This window comes from Gymnoscopelus microlampas, assembly GCF_963454915.1.
Source record: "Gymnoscopelus microlampas genome assembly, chromosome: 21".
NCBI lineage: Eukaryota > Metazoa > Chordata > Actinopteri > Myctophiformes > Myctophidae > Gymnoscopelus > Gymnoscopelus microlampas.
Window position 1 is genome coordinate 32,103,527 of NC_139958.1, and position 17,830 is coordinate 32,121,356.

A 17,830-nucleotide genomic window follows, 5' to 3' on the forward strand; every position below is an offset into this window, starting at 1 on the left:
TGAAAATGTTACCTAACATTCCCTAGGGAATGCTAATACTCCCTAACCCACCAGGGAGTATTAAATGTCCCCAGGGATTCCCTGATTATCCAAATTAGCTGTGACATAAGGGGACATTCCCTTTGACATACAGTAAGAGAACTAATCACACAGACACTAAAGGGTACAGCTGGGGTGGGCAGGGACCTGAATTAGCCAGGGAAACATGCGGATTTGGTAATGAGATGTCTGGTTGGGTGGTTGGATGGTTGGGTTGGGGGGCGTTGGGGGGTGGGGGAGGTTTGACAGGCAAAACACAGGGCAAGACTGATGAGACATTACACAAGACAGGTCAGTAGGGAAAGACAGATGAGGCACAAGACTGGGCTGGGGGAGGGGTACAAGTACACTGGGAACAGAGCACACAGACAACCAAATGCAAACACACAAAACACTCAATTAACATGAACATAAAGTGTGTGTGGCAATTCAGTCCAAAGCAAGGCCAGGAGAGTGTGGCGTGAGTGACCAGAGTTGACGGAGGCAAACAGGGAGTCAGAGGCCCTAAAATTATGAAATTGTTGTGTTACAAATGTGTAATTTTCGGTGAGCGACACTGTCAGTGAAGAATACATTAGGATGTAATATGCTGAGGTAGATGCATGCTGGGGCTCCTGTATCCCAGTATGCATGTGTCTACCTCTGCATAATAAAGCCTAATTTATACTTCGTTATGTGACATTTTCGCTCACCGAACCCTACTCGGGAACACAATTTTGACAATTTATCAAAGTACACATAATGAATAACCCACGTTTAGTTTTGTATCTGGGTTTGTCTGAGTTGGTCTTTCATGTGGTCCACTGAAGAGTATGGGGAAGATGATACATCCCTGGTGTGGTGTATACCAGATAGATAGATTATTGATCCTGAGGCAACTTCAGGGTTGGGGGGGATTCCATGGAGAACCATTCAGTGAGGTTGCCATTCATGATGACACCACTCAAATTGATGGTAAAACAATAGCCGGTGTTAATTGGCGACACGTGGCGACGTGTTTGTGAAGCCAATTATTGAATTCCTACGTCATTCTCCCTGGAGGATGAGCCCCGTCCCCAACCATTTGAGTGACCCTATAGTGCCACCCGTTGAATACAATTGACACATGGGTGTAAGAAGCAGCACAGCATTCAGGGGCTGCACATTCGGCTTTTAGACTCTTAGTCTTGTTTCTAATTGCTGGTTTAATGGGCCTTTATTACATAGTCTTAATTCATTTCTTTCTTCCTCCATCTGGCCTTAGCTTCATTAATGCAGCCAGAGGCACCATTGACACATAGCTATATTAAGAAATAGGTCAGTGAGAAGGCATCTCTTGCTTTCTCTCTCTCTGCATAACTCACAATGCTGCATGATATGGCTTGTTATTCAACTTGTCTACTGAAGGAAACGCCAATCTGGGCTTTCACAACATGGGAGGTTAAATGATTAAGTCAAACTGGGTCACGTGCCCTAGGCTAAACAGTGTATTTATGACATATTATAAAGCATTCTAATGGTTTATGCTTGTCAGACCATTGGTCATAACTTGTAGTCTAAAGTCTAGTGGTTAATATTGTGTATACAACTCATACATAAAACTATATCTACATTATTTTCAAGGGCACCAGGTGATTATGCAAAGTGCGTTTATATTTGTTTCCATAGTTTCACTTATTTTATTTTCCCCTGGGATTTCACATTACTTGTGGATTGTTAAAATGAGTTATTGTTGTTGTTGACAAATGACATAATCGTTCATATCATATGAATTTTGTCATTTGTCAAAAACCATGACCTTTTCAGTTAAGCTATCCAGTGTTGACTTTGAATTATCAAGTCAACTTATCAACTGATAAGTCCTAAACCCCATTGGCAGGACATTACTCGCTAGCTGTTTGCAGTAACACCACTGTTGTTGCAAGTGTCTCAGCACTTTTTTTTCCACAGCATTTTGTGTAATTACTGTTATTGTTCTATTTGGAAATTAATGATGTGATGCCGACCACAATAATGGCCGGCTCTTGAATTTAAAGACTAATTATACTTTTCCGCATACCTGTGTTGAAAAAGATAATTGTTGTATTTAATCCTAAATATGGTTTTCAGTCAAATTAAAATATAGTTCTTCAACTGAAAAATATGTCACCCCGCAACAAATGAAAATAAGTTATTTCCATTTAGCATTCAGCAAAGAATATAGATTACCTTTTTAATTGTGTCTATACCCAGCAGGTGTGACTGTATTTGAAGGTACTGATATTGAACAGTGCTGGTGAGCGTACATTCTCATAATGCATGACGTTGTTAGGAATAAAAACAAGCTTCCCTTATGGGGGTTTTCTTCCTAAATGCATGATATACAGACACAATACAAGTCAGCAAAATATATCCACCCTGTTCAAATGTAATAGTTGTGCAAAGGCTGTATACTCATACATACATATAATGATTCAACATTCAACAAATTGAGTGAACTTGGTGAAATGCTACTTGGCCATTGTGCACTACTGTGTGTCGCTCATAATTTAACTTATCATTCCTTATCTGTGAATGTTATCTGAGCTGTAGGGTCAAACAGTTAGAAAGCTGTGTCACCTTTCTTATAAACAAACATTACGTCAACACTGCGTTTGTTGAGATTTTGTCCAGGTGGAAAGTGAACTTACTCTACCAGAGAGGCATTCTTTGATTCATGATAGGGCAAACCTCACAATTATTTTGGTTTCTAAACATGGATGAAGCTGTTGACACCAGGGAGGAGGAAACGGTGACATTCATGCCTGTTTTGGAAGATGTTTGTCTTGGAGTAACAGCCACCATGGCTATGGAACCAGAAGAACAAAAGGTGGATAGCAGGGTGCCAGTAATGCAACCGTTGCTTCAGCACCAACAGCAACAGCAGGGCAGGCAGGGGCTGAGACAGAATCACAAAGATTCACGAATACTAACAGCCAGGGCTGACCAAAAGACAGCTGTTCCGCAAGAGCTGGGATTCGACAACACGGATGGGCCCTGGTGCAGCGGAAGTCCCATTAGTCAGGACACTGACGACAGCACGGGGCGTGAGTGCCCCATCTGCAATGACCCGTACGACCCGCTAGGAGATCATCGCAAGGCCTTATTGAACTGCAACCACATGCTGTGCCATCACTGCCTGGTGTGCATTCTGAGGCGTGCAAAAGATCCCACCCGAGTGCAGTGCCCCTTCTGTCGGCAGAACACACCATTCCCGCAATGGGAGATCCGGAGAATGCAGGAGGAGTCTTACAACCACATCGTGCATGACCGTGGACGTAGGCCAGCATTTAGTTTGGTTAGACATCCTGGCCTTGACCCTCAAATATCTGATCCTCTTCCTGGCCCTGACCCCCATCTACCAGATCCTCAGCCTGTGCCAGCCCCGACGTCATGCTGCACTGTTCTGCAGCTACAGCTGGAAGATTTCTCATGGAGAGTCGCACATGCCGTCCGCAGATACGCTCCACGTCCAGCCCTTTTGCTGCTGTTGTTTCTGATATTGATGGCCTGGTTTCTTTACATGATTGTTCAGAGATGCATTTGAGAGTGACGTACAGATACTGTACTTGATTTATTGTTCAAAGATGTAGGCCTACGCGCACACAAGCATACAAACACACACACACACACACACACACACACACACACACACACACACACACACACACACACACAAACTATATTTTGTCACAGTTAAGACTTTTTTGTGCCTCATTCATTGTCTTGTCTAGCTTTTGTTATTCTATGTGAATTTTGTTCCCTGGTCTGGTTTTCTTAGTTCTATGTTGCTGTCTGCCCCAGCTGTATCTCGTTTGTAATCACCCGTCATGTGTATATCAGTGTTGTTTGCTAGTCAGTCCTTGTTGGGTCATTGCTGTGAGTTATTTCAGTTGAGAGCTCCCATTTTAGATCTGTGTCAACTGCATTAAAACACCCAGTCTTGGGTCACTCCCTGCCTTACTTTCCTACACCTGGGTCCTTGCCACACCAGCACATGACAGAATGACCCAACCAAACTGGACCCAGGGGACAGCACCCAGCGACCACACTGCCTGCCTTCAGCCGGTGAGCCCTGTATGGTTTTGTGACTGCGTCCCCACTGCCCAAGGAGTTGTGAGTGGACATTATTGATGCTCCGGTCAACTGTTGGAGGAGATTCATGTAATGCAGGGGTGTCCAACCTTTTTCAAAGGGGGCCATATTTGAAAATATGAAAATACATAAGGGCGGACCGCATTTCCTGTCATACAGTACCTTTGGACCATAAATTCACATACAAATGCATTGCATTACAACACTTGTATTTAACTACTAATCAATAGTGTTTTATTGGCTGTGTAGACAATTTTTTTCCCCCAGCCTTTTTTCATCTGTATGCACTGCATATCGTTGCTGTCTGGCTTTTTCATAACTTAGTGCTACTGAACACCCTTTATATCTGTGTGTTGGTTAAAACAATATTGAACCAATGAAAAGTATTAAAAGGCGCTTCTGTCAAAACCAGCTAACTCCATTGGATCCTCAAATCCTCAAACCAAAGGGGACTTTGCTCACTCCAGGCTCCACACCCTTTTGACCTCCAACCTCATTGTGAGCTTGGAGGTCCATTCAGCTGTTCTTATCAATAATGGACAAAACCTCCTAACTCCACGTTTTGTTTTTTCATTTCCTGAAAACAACATTTTGGAGTCAGCTGGTTTCTGCCCGACAGCAGAGATATAGCATTTATCCAATAAATTGTCTTTTGTTCAAATGACAGTGTGAAAATGTGACTGTGTGAAAAGGTCTCTACAAAAATGAGACAACGAACAAGCAGTTGGGAACCCTTACAAATTCTACTCTGAATTTGGCTTTCTGTCAGGCCATAAATAATACATTTTAGGAAGGAAGGCCATATAAGTCGCAACATCCCTTTACTGTCTGGCAGTGTCAGAATGCTTCAGGGGGTTTCAGCCCCTTTCCCTGCCTGTGTGTCCATGTTGTAATTTCCTACACTCCTAAAGTCCCCCTTCCTCGTTAAGAGCCATATTTTATGTCGGGGTGAGGGGTTATCGTCATAGGTGACTCCAGTTAAATACATCAAAATGTTACTTAAGTACAGTACTTGAGTAAATGTACTTAGTTACTTTCCACCCCGGGTGCAGGCAGCAGAGGGAATTGAAACGGGGGAAACAGCCAACCCATAACAGGGTCCTGACCACACGACACATTGTATATTTTGAAACAACATGACCCTATATTGAATACAATACAAACACACTTTGAGAGAGAATGTATTGATCACTAATGAGTGATCAGTTTTTTATTTTGCAATCACTTAAAGCTTGTCCTGAAACTATTCAATTGTTATTAAAAGGCTCCAGTTGCTATCTTTAAACTAAATTGCATATCATAACTTAAACAAGGAAGACTTACCCTTGGACTCTTGAGTTAATGTCTCACAAAGATATATTGATGATATAGGAGATGTATAAATCCTTGGCAACACTGGCATAAATCTCTGAATCTGACAGCTAACAAAGCCACTGGAATCAGTTGAAATATACATTGGGGGGGGGGGGGGGTCGTTCAAGTTAAACATTCATCATGTCACCACATCTCTGGAATTTGAAGTATCTTAAGAGGTTTATTCATTTTATCAGCCAATTACATAAATTCCAGTGACTGCCTTAGGTGGAATTTTCCTTGTGCTACCTTTTTCAAACGCAACTGTCTTTGCAGTGTCTGGTCTATGCTATTCTCTCCTCTTTGACCTACTTCTGTTCTCAGCTGAGCAGATCAGATGCTCACCGCTATAGATGCTGCATGTTCTTAGCAAAGCCTGATTTATACTTTGTTGTACGACGGCATTGCGTGCTGAAAGTATCCACTATGATGACAAGGTCACGAGGCGAGCATTTAGCAACTCAACCTCATCCCATTTTCATATTAGGGTTGAGGGAGCCTTGGGCCCACAATGTAATACATTTTATTTATATAACATTTGTAAAATAATTGAGACCTATAAGGCCTGTTACTTTTAAAATACCCATTCACAGTCAAAACAAGTTATAGAGTTCTATATACAATTATTTTTCATTTAAAAGTATCAGTTAATCTATACAAGTGGAGTATAATGTAAATGTACAAAAATAAAGGTAATAAATATAATTTATATGAGAGGGAAAGACACTGTATAATGTCAAGAATATTTATTTTTGGTCTAAAATACACTACCTTACACTACAGTGTTTTGACTAGGTTTATAGACACAATGGCTAAGTAGTACTCTGCATCAAAACAAATATAGCACTTATACATTATAATAAATGCTCATAGATAGTCGTACTCATAATAGTTAGGGAATTTTAGCAATATGTGTGGACCATCTGTGAAAAAATTTACTACCAATAGCTTTCTTCACCAATGTATTCTTATAGGTGTCTAGAATCACCTCTCAATTAGTGCAAACCCAAATCCTCGTGGAAAATCCTGGAGAGCCAATCAAAGTTAAGGAGCCCAGAGGGCTTGGGTGAAAGATATAAAAAAAAATAAAAGTCTAAAATGAACTTGTGAGGTGTCTAACTAGGGGTTTTCAGGGGTGCTGAATCCATTCCAACCATTATTTTTGAGTAAAAATGTCTCCCTGGCCATCTAATATTGGTATATTGGTTATTGTTAGTGTACAATCAGTGTATAATCAATGGTAGGGGATTGGGGTGTTGTTGAATTGATTCTATTCTGAAAAATAAAATAAGAAAATATTGCTAAACACTTGATAAGAGTGTGCACCTACTGTGCACATGCTCAGTGGGATACACTGTCTGCATGTGGGGAAGGAGCGGGAGTGTTGCATCCTGGCAAATATGTCTGGACGATTTTAAGGTACGGTAGTTTATCTACTTTTTGGCATTTATTTTCCTCTGCTGGCAAAACTTTTGATTACTGTGAATTTAGATGTCAATTGTCTCTAGCCTATTGCTTACATTGAACAACCATTAGTTAAACAATTATGACACTTGTCTTTTAGTAGACAACATGGAAGAGGATTCTGTAGCTTGTGGCTTAAGGTGCTTCATCTGTGGTGGTCCTGAGACTGATATTCAAAAGTCACCCAAAAAGGCTATGCACATTTTTTGTCTTATTCTGAGAGTGTGGATGATGCAGCATTAATCAGAAGCCTTCATGAGGACTGGAAAAACTGAGATGACCCCAAACTAAGATACCATTTGGAATGCAAAACCGAGCTATACAGTCGTGCAAGAAGTACAGTATATCCACTGGATATCGTACGTTTTTTTTCCATTGTGATGAAAGTTGCCACTTGCAGATTTCAATCCTATTCTATGTTGTGAGTGACATCATAATTTAATAAAAACTTTAAACATAATCTATTCTTTAGAGCAAGATGAGCAAGTCCAACGGCCAGACAGTAAGAAAAGACGCAGGGCATTGTCTGGGTCAAGTAGTTCAAGTGCTAGCTGGCACACTTGATCTACCATAATACTTGCATCCTTTGCAATGAAGGTATCAATGTTGGCACATTGAAAAGAAACCCTGGTAAGTCTTTTGTATGTAAGATTCAAATGAATTTTGATCATTGTTTTTCTTGCTCCTCATTGTAGGCTTCCACTCAAAGTCAAATAATTTAATCATGCACATACTGTATGTGGCTACCTTTTATCCAGACAGAGCTTGGCAGTTGTATCGTGCACCTGATAATGTCTACCAGGACCGACTGAAAAGGAGTTTGATGCAGAGAGCAAAGCGACGAGGTGATGACTGGGGGCTTGAAGTCGCTGGTCGCCTGGTGGCAGAAGAGGCAGTATATCATATTCGATGCAGAAGAGACTTTGAGAACCCTGTTACAAAGTCTGACGTAACATTATATGGATACACAATACAGCTGTACAATACAACTCACATTTCTTATCCTTTGTTAGTCCCCCTCATTCCTGGACCCATATCAATCTAGCAGAATACATTATTTTGAAGTCAAAAGTTTCACTATTAAAAATTATATTTCTTCCCTCAGGATAAGAGTGAGTTGTATTGTACAGCTGCATTGTGTATCCATATAATGTTACCTCAGACTTTGTAACAGGGTTCTCAAAGTCTCTTCTGCATCAAATATGATATACTGCCTCTTCTTCCACCAGGCGACCAGCGACTTCAAGTCCCCAGTCATCAACTCGTCGCTTTGCTCTCTGCATCAAACTCCTTTTCAGTCGGTCCTGGTAGACATTATCAGGTGCACGATACAACTGCCAAGCTCTGTCTGGATAAAAGGTAGCCACATACAGTATGTGCATGATTAAATTATTTGACTTTGAGTGGAAGCCTACAATGAGGAGCAAGAAAAACAATTATCAAAATTCATTTGAATCTTAGATACAAAGAAAGACTTACCGGGGTTTCTTTTCAATGTGCCAACATTGATACCTTCATTGCAAAGGATGCAAGTATTATGGTAGATCAAGTGTGCCAGCTAGCACTTGAACTACTTGACCCAGACAATGCCCTGCGTCTTTTCTTCCTGTCTGGCCGTTGGACTTGCTCATCTTGCTCTAAAGAATAGATTATGTTTAAAGTTTTTATTAAATTATGATGTCACTCACAACATAGAATAGGATTGAAATCTGCAAGTGGCAACTTTCATCACAATGGAAAAAAAAACGTACGATATCCAGTGGATATACTGTACTTCTTGCACGACTGTATAGCTCGGTTTTGCATTCCAAATGGTATCTTAGTTTGGGGTCATCTCAGTTTTTCCAGTCCTCATGAAGGCTTCTGATTAATGCTGCATCATCCACACTCTCAGAATAAGACAAAAAATGTGCATAGCCTTTTTGGGTGACTTTTGAATCTCAGGTCTCAGGACCACCACAGATGAAGCACCTTAAGCCACAAGCTACAGAATCCTCTTCCATGTTGTCTACTAAAAGACAAGTGTCATGATTGTTTAACTAATGGTTGTTCAATGTAAGCAATAGGCTAGAGACAATTGACATCTAAATGCACAGTAATCAAAAGTTTTGCCAGCAGAGGAAAATAAATGCCAAAAAGTAGATAAACTACCGTACCTTAAAATCGTCCAGACATATTTGCCAGGATGCAACACTCCCGCTCCTTCCCCACATGCAGACAGTGTATCCCACTGAGCATGTGCACAGTAGGTGCACACTCTTATCAAGTGTTTAGCAATATTTTCTTATTTTATTTTTCAGAATAGAATCAATTCAACAACACCCCAATCCCCTACCATTGATTATACACTGATTATACACTAACAATAACCAATATACCAATATTAGATGGCCAGGGAGACATTTTTCCTAAAAAATAATGGTTGGAATGGATTCAGCACCCCTGAAAACCCCTAGTTAGACACCTCACAAGTTCATTTTAGACTTTTATTTTTTTTTATATCTTTCACCCAAGCCCTCTGGGCTCCTTAACTTTGATTGGCTCTCCAGGATTTTCCACGAGGATTTGGGTTTGCACTAATTGAGAGGTGATTTTAGACACCTATAAGAATACATTGGTGAAGAAAGCTATTGGTAGTAAATTTTTTCACAGATGGTCCACACATATTGCTAAAATTCCCTAACTATAAAACGTATGGATGGGACAGTTCCATTCATACCATTGCTGTGCTTCTGTGTCTAGACAAAACAGGAAGAAATCAATCCATGGGAGCCTCCATGACAAGCTTGTTTGATACAATGCGATCGATTCAATGGTATCCATAGCGATCAGGTCCTCGATCAGGTCCTCACTAAAGTAGGTGGCTGTGAACACAGAAGTAGGGCGCTTGTTATGACCCATCTATTTTATACTGTATCTATACGCAGCAAGGGAGCACTCGTACACAGGACAAAATAGTTCAGACTAGAGTCTGGATTGTGTTCCTATTTGTGCCATTACAGGGCTGTGCAGATTGTGTAAAGATGCATATGAATGCAAGTCCATGTTGGACTTTCCTCAGTTCCTCAGAGACGCTACACGTTTTGTCTGTACCCTGTAAATCCAGAGTAATTTACAAAGTGCAAGATGCCATTGAACCCCAGTCAATAAACGACAGAGTAATGGTCAAGTAAATAGAGTGCAAAGAAAACAACCGCTGCAAAGTAACCTAAAAAATCTAGTATTTGTCTAAACAACATACTATCTAAATAATGTTATCATTTGTGGACAAGGAAACATTATGTACTGTACAGTACATACATAACATAACATGGACACTACAGGTAACCAACATACATCTGAATAGTACTGTATAACTAGCATATATCAAGAAAATAGGCAACAATAAGTGATACAAGGAATGAGGAGGGCTAGGGGGTGAGGTAAATGGGGATTGGGTCTGCAGTCCTGACTGAGGGAGGGTCATTTCACAGCTTGGGATCCAGGGGGTAGAAGAGACACTTGCAGCATTGGCCAGGGTGTCATAGGGAGGGAAGACAGACAGACTGACAGACAGACAGACCAACCTTGATCCCACAAGGACAATTCACTTGTCATAGCAGCACCGTAGTAGGAAACACAGGACATTATACGATAGGAGTAGAGAGCTTCAAGAGTAAAAGATTAAAATGAGAAAGGAGTAAACAGTTTCCCTAGGAACAGACTTCCTATGTAGAATGTAGGTGTGGACCATGTTCTAACATAGATTGTGTACTACAACTAATATTTGTATTGTAGAAATATGCACTTCATGGAGAGTATTTTGAATTCGTTTTGTCCTCAGTTCTACAATGACACTGACTGTAAACATGTAATGGGTCAATTTCATACCCTCCAAGTTAATTTAACACTGAGGATTTTAGTGTGGGTGTATTTGTGTATGTGATAAGCGAATGAAATTGACCATCTGGATTTCAGACCGACTCTACTCTGACATTCGAGTTGTTGCATTGCATTACGGAGTGACATTGTACAAGGACAAAAGGCACAACACCACATAGATAAACTAGAAGGAAGCGCATATCTCCACCAGACTGGGTTGCCTATCCAGGGCTGTGTAAATCATTGGTTGCAGCCCTTAGGACCCGAGGAAACTGCAGGGGGGAAAAAAAATTACTTCAACATAATGTTCAACTTTTCACATTCTTGGTAGTTGACTGGATGTTGCGTTCACAATATAGCTTTTCTTTTGTTACAAATAAGCCCCTCCCACAGATTTTGGAAGGAAATTACAGGCGACCAGCATGGAATATGAAATCCCTGTTTGATGCATATTGTCACATGACTCCTGAGATAAATAAATAAATCAGGTTTCTGAAACATGCATACATGGTGCCCCCCGTAGGGGTCTAAGTCAAACCAATTTTGGTTCTGCATTGTTTCGAAAGCCTCTAAATGTGTGATTCAAATCTGGGGTGGATCAGACGATGCATTCATTTATTCTTCCCAATTTTTTGGATCAAATAGACCCCTCCTGCAACTATGGAAGGCAATTGTAGCTATATGGAATATGAATAATCTGAATAAGTTTACTTCATCAGCATTATGTAAGTTTAGAACTTTTCATTCTTGAATTTACTCATACTGTAAGGGCAGATTTTAGACTCTCAGCGACAGCGTTGAACTAACATGCATATAGACAAAGATAGAATGTACTTTGGGAATTTATCTGTATTTACCACAGCATGAATAGTTCAGTTCACCTTGGGGAAAAAAGCCAAAGTAAGCATTGAAGGGCTTGTGCATTACTAATTCATGCAGGGATTCACACTACATGAGAAACACATCAGTGAGCAGCGATGATGCATCTGAAGATGGCACATGCTATGGCAATGAATGCACTTCCAGGAACTGAAGGCAGTAAAGAGCTTATCTTCTCACGCATGTGTCAACAAATCAGTGGACTAAGAATTATTTCTTATGTCGGCCAATCTCTCAATCAGCTAATGTGGACTCCGTCTCCAACCAACCGGTGACGCCTACACAGATGAACTCTGCAAGAGCACATCTGGACGCGATACTGTGTTCTCGTAAAGTGGATGTGGTGTTATTTATCGCTTCCTCACGCCACTCCACTACAACATGGTTACCCAGTCGGTGCACATTTTCCTCTGAATGCACAGAGGAAACGTGAGGGTCTAAGACGTGCAGTGTGTGTCGAGACAAATGCACTACTGTCAGGCTAAACTGTAAAGCATGTAAGAGTAAAGTGTGACATGCTATCTCGCTTGTTCTTCCTCTTATTCCTCCTTTCTTTCATATATGTCCATCATCACGCATGTGCACAGACATACAGACGAATCACACATGCTCTACTCAGTTGAGTACAGGTATGTGTGAATCGTCTGTATATAGCGCATGTGAAGAGTCTACTGCATGTTTCGCTCCTATGCAGTTCAAACGTGTTCTGTAGGCGGCATATGAGTCTGTATCACTTCTGTGTGGGTGGATTACTTAATGTGTGAACTCATGTGTGTGCATCTTTGTGGGGGTGTATACACACATCGGTGTGTGTGTGTGTGTGTGTGTGTGTGTGTGTGTGTGTGTGTGCGTGTGCATGTGTGTGCACTTGAATTTGTTTGCTTGCATTTGATTAGGCATGATTCACTTTTCTTGACAGTCTCAACTGTTTGTATGTCCAAACAGGCCATGACAGTGGCATGTTTCTCTGGCAAAGGACGATTGCTTTCACACTGGTCCAGCTTTATTGATGTTTGAAGAGGGGGCGGGTTGGAGGTTGGGTCTGGAGGTTTCCACAACTCAAAGCAATGCCCCTCTAGTGGCTACTTGAATAACACATCACTCACTATCACACTGATAGTAGGAGAGCATCATTAAAATGCTGTATTCGGCCACAGAAAAAAATATATACTATTTCAGCATTATAAACGCTCCAACACAGTAAAATTCTCAGCGTTAATTGCTCTCTCTGACTTACAAATGGATGAATTAACGGTGGATTTTACTGAGTCAGATTAATGTGCATTTGTATCATGTTGCATCAGCAATGCATCCTCCAGCATCCATGTATTATCACATACTAATTGATAGAAAATGATCACGTAATATGGGAAGAACCCTGTCAGATGCCTATATACAGTACATACTGTATATATTGAACAATTTTGTTTTTAAATGATACAGCATGATGAATTGCATCAAGTCATACTGCAATAATATCAGCAGCCAGGTTGGCAGCCGTGTCGGCAGCCCATAGGCCATGTCGATTACTTCAGCCTTGTTATTAATTTATCAGCTCACTGCAACACACTGGGACATAACTGTGTTGTTTGATTTATTATTCAGAAGACTGTTCAATGGCTTTACTGGCCTAAAACCACCTTCTTTCAATTTCATTTTCAATCAAGGCCAAATGTGTTTTTGATATAAACCCACCAGGCCATGGAATTATTCCCCTCAAGAGGGAAAATTAAAAATTGATTAATATATCACAGAATAAACCACTGTCCATCTACTTGATAATCCCTCATAGGGTATTTTCTTGTGTTTACCTCCGTTATGGGTTCTATTTAAGTGGATACTATCAGAGTGATATCGACATTTGCCTCTGCGGTGGAAAAGGTTTGCCTAAGAATAGTGCCGTACTGTACATGTTAATAATCCTGTGTGTGTGTGTGTGTGTGTGTGTGTGTGTGTGTGCTGGCGCGCAGCCTCTCATGTGTGTTAAGAGGGAGCTTGTTTCCTAGGTAACCAAGAGGTTGATTTTTTCCCCTCCTCACTATTGGGGATGCCCTCTCGGTTACTTAAATGCTTGGCTCCATCTCTTTTATGCGGGGTGGTTTTCCTTTAATGACATTACCCCACTCCATGCACTGCATGTTACAGTTGTGTAAGTGCGAGCCTGATTAAATGAAGAAGGACTTAGTAGTTGTAGTAGTAGCCTACAACTCTCTGCATGTGTCACGGTCAATTTCTTATGTTCTGCAGGCCTAACGCGCAGATGCATCACCTCAAACAGTAGGTTTTAATATAGGCCTAATAGGGGTCCTTGAAGGGGTTCCAGGGGGTTAGCAGTTAATGTGTTAATAGCATCAACATCAGTTGCTAATTTGGTGGTGGAAATAACAATGGAGTTACCACAATGGAAACAAGTCCCCAGGACTTTTTTGTGTTATCCTTTTAGCCTTAATGTCTGACTGTACATTGTGCTGTTTACATTGACTAATGAAGTATTCAATCAATCAATACATATATATTGGCTATTTTAAAATACCTCAAGCTCACATGCATTGTGAGCTTAGATCTGCTATTTAAAAAAAAACAATGTGAAACATTTGGAATATTTTTGAAAAATGTTACTGGCACAAATTTTCAGATGGGGGTCCACGGCCATATGCATATCAATTTGGGGGTCCTTCCTTGACATGAACATGTCTGAGAACCACTGGGTTAATAGGTCTACATTAGTGTAGACTGTAATGATTTCATAAGACAACTCCAGTCTCCAGCAATTATTCAGGTGTCTGATTAAAGAACCCCAGGCCATACAACATCACACACCGGGGGGAGTCATCATCATCTGCTTATAGGAGTGTGTGTGTCTGTGTGTGACGGCCGATGCATGATTTAAGAAGCTGAAATAATGAACAGCATGGATGAATGAACAAATGAGCAGTTTTCAGTGTAGGGCAGGCTACGTGGAGCTGTGCATGTCACACGTTTCCTTTCCGCCCAGTAGGAATGGTGGATTTGTTTTTACAGATCAAGGCATTTCAGACTCAACTATGTGACCCGTTCCAGCGGAATGAACACCCCTCTCTCTCCATCTGCTGTTCGCGTCCATCTGAAGAAAATACATTAAAAAAAAGAGTCACACATTAAAAGCGTCTGCACAGCAAAATCCTAAGTGTTATAATGTATCATTTTAATTTGAACACAATATTAAATTAACACATTTGTACTGTGTGGATCACAAGACATAAGTCGCATAGCTATGCACATATGGTTACATAGCATTGGATCAAGACTATCATAGATAGTATTTTATCGAGTCTGACTTTTACTTTCGTGCGGTAGTCTTGGCTAGCACCCCCCCAGTGCGTCCTGCGCTTTCACTAGTAAAACCTGTACTTCTCCGTACATGTACAAAATATATTTATAAGGTGCTTACCCGGTTGCCTCAAATGGTAACTCACGCTTAGGTGTATTTGTGGAGTGTATTAGTACGTAGTTTTTTTAATAAAGAAGTGTTTTAATTCCGTCCGAGGCCGAACGCCATTTTTTCCGCCTCGTTTACTTCCTGATTACATTGACTGTAATTCCGGCTTTCACCGGATGCGCCCCGTCACTACGTCCCATTGAGGAATACAGGGAACTTCCGACAGAATCCGACACAGACTGGATTAAAACGCATAATATCTATTGAAAACTACGGACTAATACATTGCACAAATACTTCGCAGCTCTAGTTAACATTTGAGACAACTGGGTAGGCACCTTATATATATTTTTTGTAAATGTACGGAGAAGTTCGGGCTTTACTGGTGAAAGTACAGGATGCACTGGGTGGTGCAGGCCAAGACTTTCATAGATACGAAAGTAAAAGTCAGACTCGATAAAACACATCTATGATAGTCTTGATCCAAGGCTAATGTTGCTACTAAAATGCCATCAATGTGATAATTTGGCACTGGTTTTGATGCCTATGACTAGCCTGTTAATCATGGCTTAGACGTGCATCTTCTCAATGTGTAGCTCCATAAAGAACCTCTCACTCCGCTATACAGCTCCGAGATGAGGCTCTATGTGGTTCTCATCCGGGATCGGTCGAACGTCCGCCAAGGCTCCGCTGTTTACCCTTTTGTATACATCGTATCCCAAAACTAATGGTAGATTCCAAACCTCACGGATGTTTAAGGTTTGGACCGGAGCATAATATTTTAGGTCTGGAGCGAAACTACCCGTTTAAATCGCTCATTTAGTCAGCCTGTGGCCATGTTTCCCATTCAACCCGGAAAACCCCCCTACGTCCGCTGCCAGTACTGCTCCTGGTTTGGCTACAATGGGAAACATGGCCACCGGCGGACTAAATAAGCGATTTAAACGGGTAGTTTCGCTCCAGACCTAAAATATTATGCTCCGGTCCAAACCTTAAACATCCGTGAGGTTTGGAATCTACCATTAGTTTTGGGATACGATGTATACAAAAGGGTAAACAGCGGAGCTTGGCGGACGTTCGACCGATCCCGGATGAGAACCACATAGAACCTCATCTCGGAGCTGTATAGCGGAGTGAGAGGTTCTTTATGGAGCTACTCAATGTGATGATCTAATCTTTGTCTGTCTTTTGTTTTGTAGAGCATTGTTCTGAATCTGTCAATCTGGACCACGAGCTTGCCTTCCGTGTCCTTTATCATTGAATTACATGGTTGACGGGAAATTTTATGACCAAGCCAGGTGCATAATCTTTAACGATAAACTTCGTTTGTTCTGGTTAGAGTCATTGCTCGACGCTCGTGCAGAAGAAGAAGCCAACGCGAATTATCAGTGGGGGTAGAGCATAGAGTTTAGGGTAGAGCCTAGGGCAGGGGTCTTCAACGTTTTCAGGCTAAGGACCCCCTAGCTGAGAGAGAGATGAAGCAGGGACCCCCTCGATATTGTATACAATTGTGTTTCAGATTTAACTTTTTTTGTTTACTTGGTCTGCTCTTTTTTCCCCTCTACACTACACCTATACCTCTTTGCCAAAAATAGCCGATCTGCAAGCTCACAACGATCTGCTATTTTTGGCTAAAGTTCTCCTCAGAAAAGGGATACTAGGGTTCAAGTGGTTGAGGTAAAAACAATAATCATATCACACAAAGATTTGGCGGACCCCCTGTAGTAACTCTGAGGACCCCCTAGGGGTCCTGGACCCCCTGTTGAAGACCCATGGCCTAGTGGTAGAAGCTATAACATTGGTTCCCAAACGTTTTAGCTTGAGTCGCAAAAGAGAAATGTAATGTCTCCCCGTGACTCAAAACGAGTGAAAATAGCAGATCTATGCAATGCATTGTGAGCTTGTAGATCGGCTATTTTCACTACTTCTTAAACTACTATCTGTTTTTAAATGTATGGAATTTCTTTGATTTTTTAATGAAATTAATTTGGAAAATTTCTGAATATGTTTTAATTCATGAACATTTTTGATTTTCAAGGGAGGGGGGTTTACATTCAAAGCAAAATGTAGGAAATGACCCACACAAATGGACCTGCGACCCACAAATGGGTCCTGACCCACTGTTTGGGAAACAGTGGGCTATAAGGTGGGGGCGTGCACATATCCTACATACATAGGCTGCGCATACACACACACACACACAGCTGTCAGCACCAAGGACAGCGCAGAGAGTCGCCTCATGAAGCGTCGCATCATCAGTGGAATCACTTCACAGCAGCAGAGACTCTCACACACACACAAACACACACACACACACACACACACACACACACACACACTCCACGGAACACCATCACAGTAAGAGCATTTGAAGCTAGGAATATGGTTTAGATGCTGAAGATTTTTTTTTCTTTTCTTTCGGTAAAGTAGGGGATTTACTGCAGATAATCTGCAAACGAAACCGATTATGTCAGGCTACTGTAGGAGAAAGGGAGTTTATATATAGGTTATCCATATGAATGCTGCAGTGGTGGAGGGGCTTCTTCTGCTGGTCGCTCGCATTCCTCCGCAGTGCATGTAAATCTACCGGCTCCGGTAGATCTTTTTCTTTTTTTCTTGTATTTTTTTAAAAGAAGATTTTTTTTTACATTTTTAGATTTTTCTTTTTCTTTTTATAAAGGGATTTTTCCCCCCTTTCCCCCTACACTTTCCATTTGGACTGTG

The 17,830-nt window shown here is 41.2% G+C and overlaps 1 protein-coding gene across 1 annotated transcript in view; it reads right to left on the reverse strand.

Moving 5' to 3' along the window:
• The window catches only part of LOC311037031 (replication protein A 32 kDa subunit-like), a 469,874-nt gene that overhangs the window by 203,237 nt on the left and 248,807 nt on the right, over window positions 1–17,830 (reverse strand). The gene's annotated exons all lie outside the window — the stretch shown is intronic.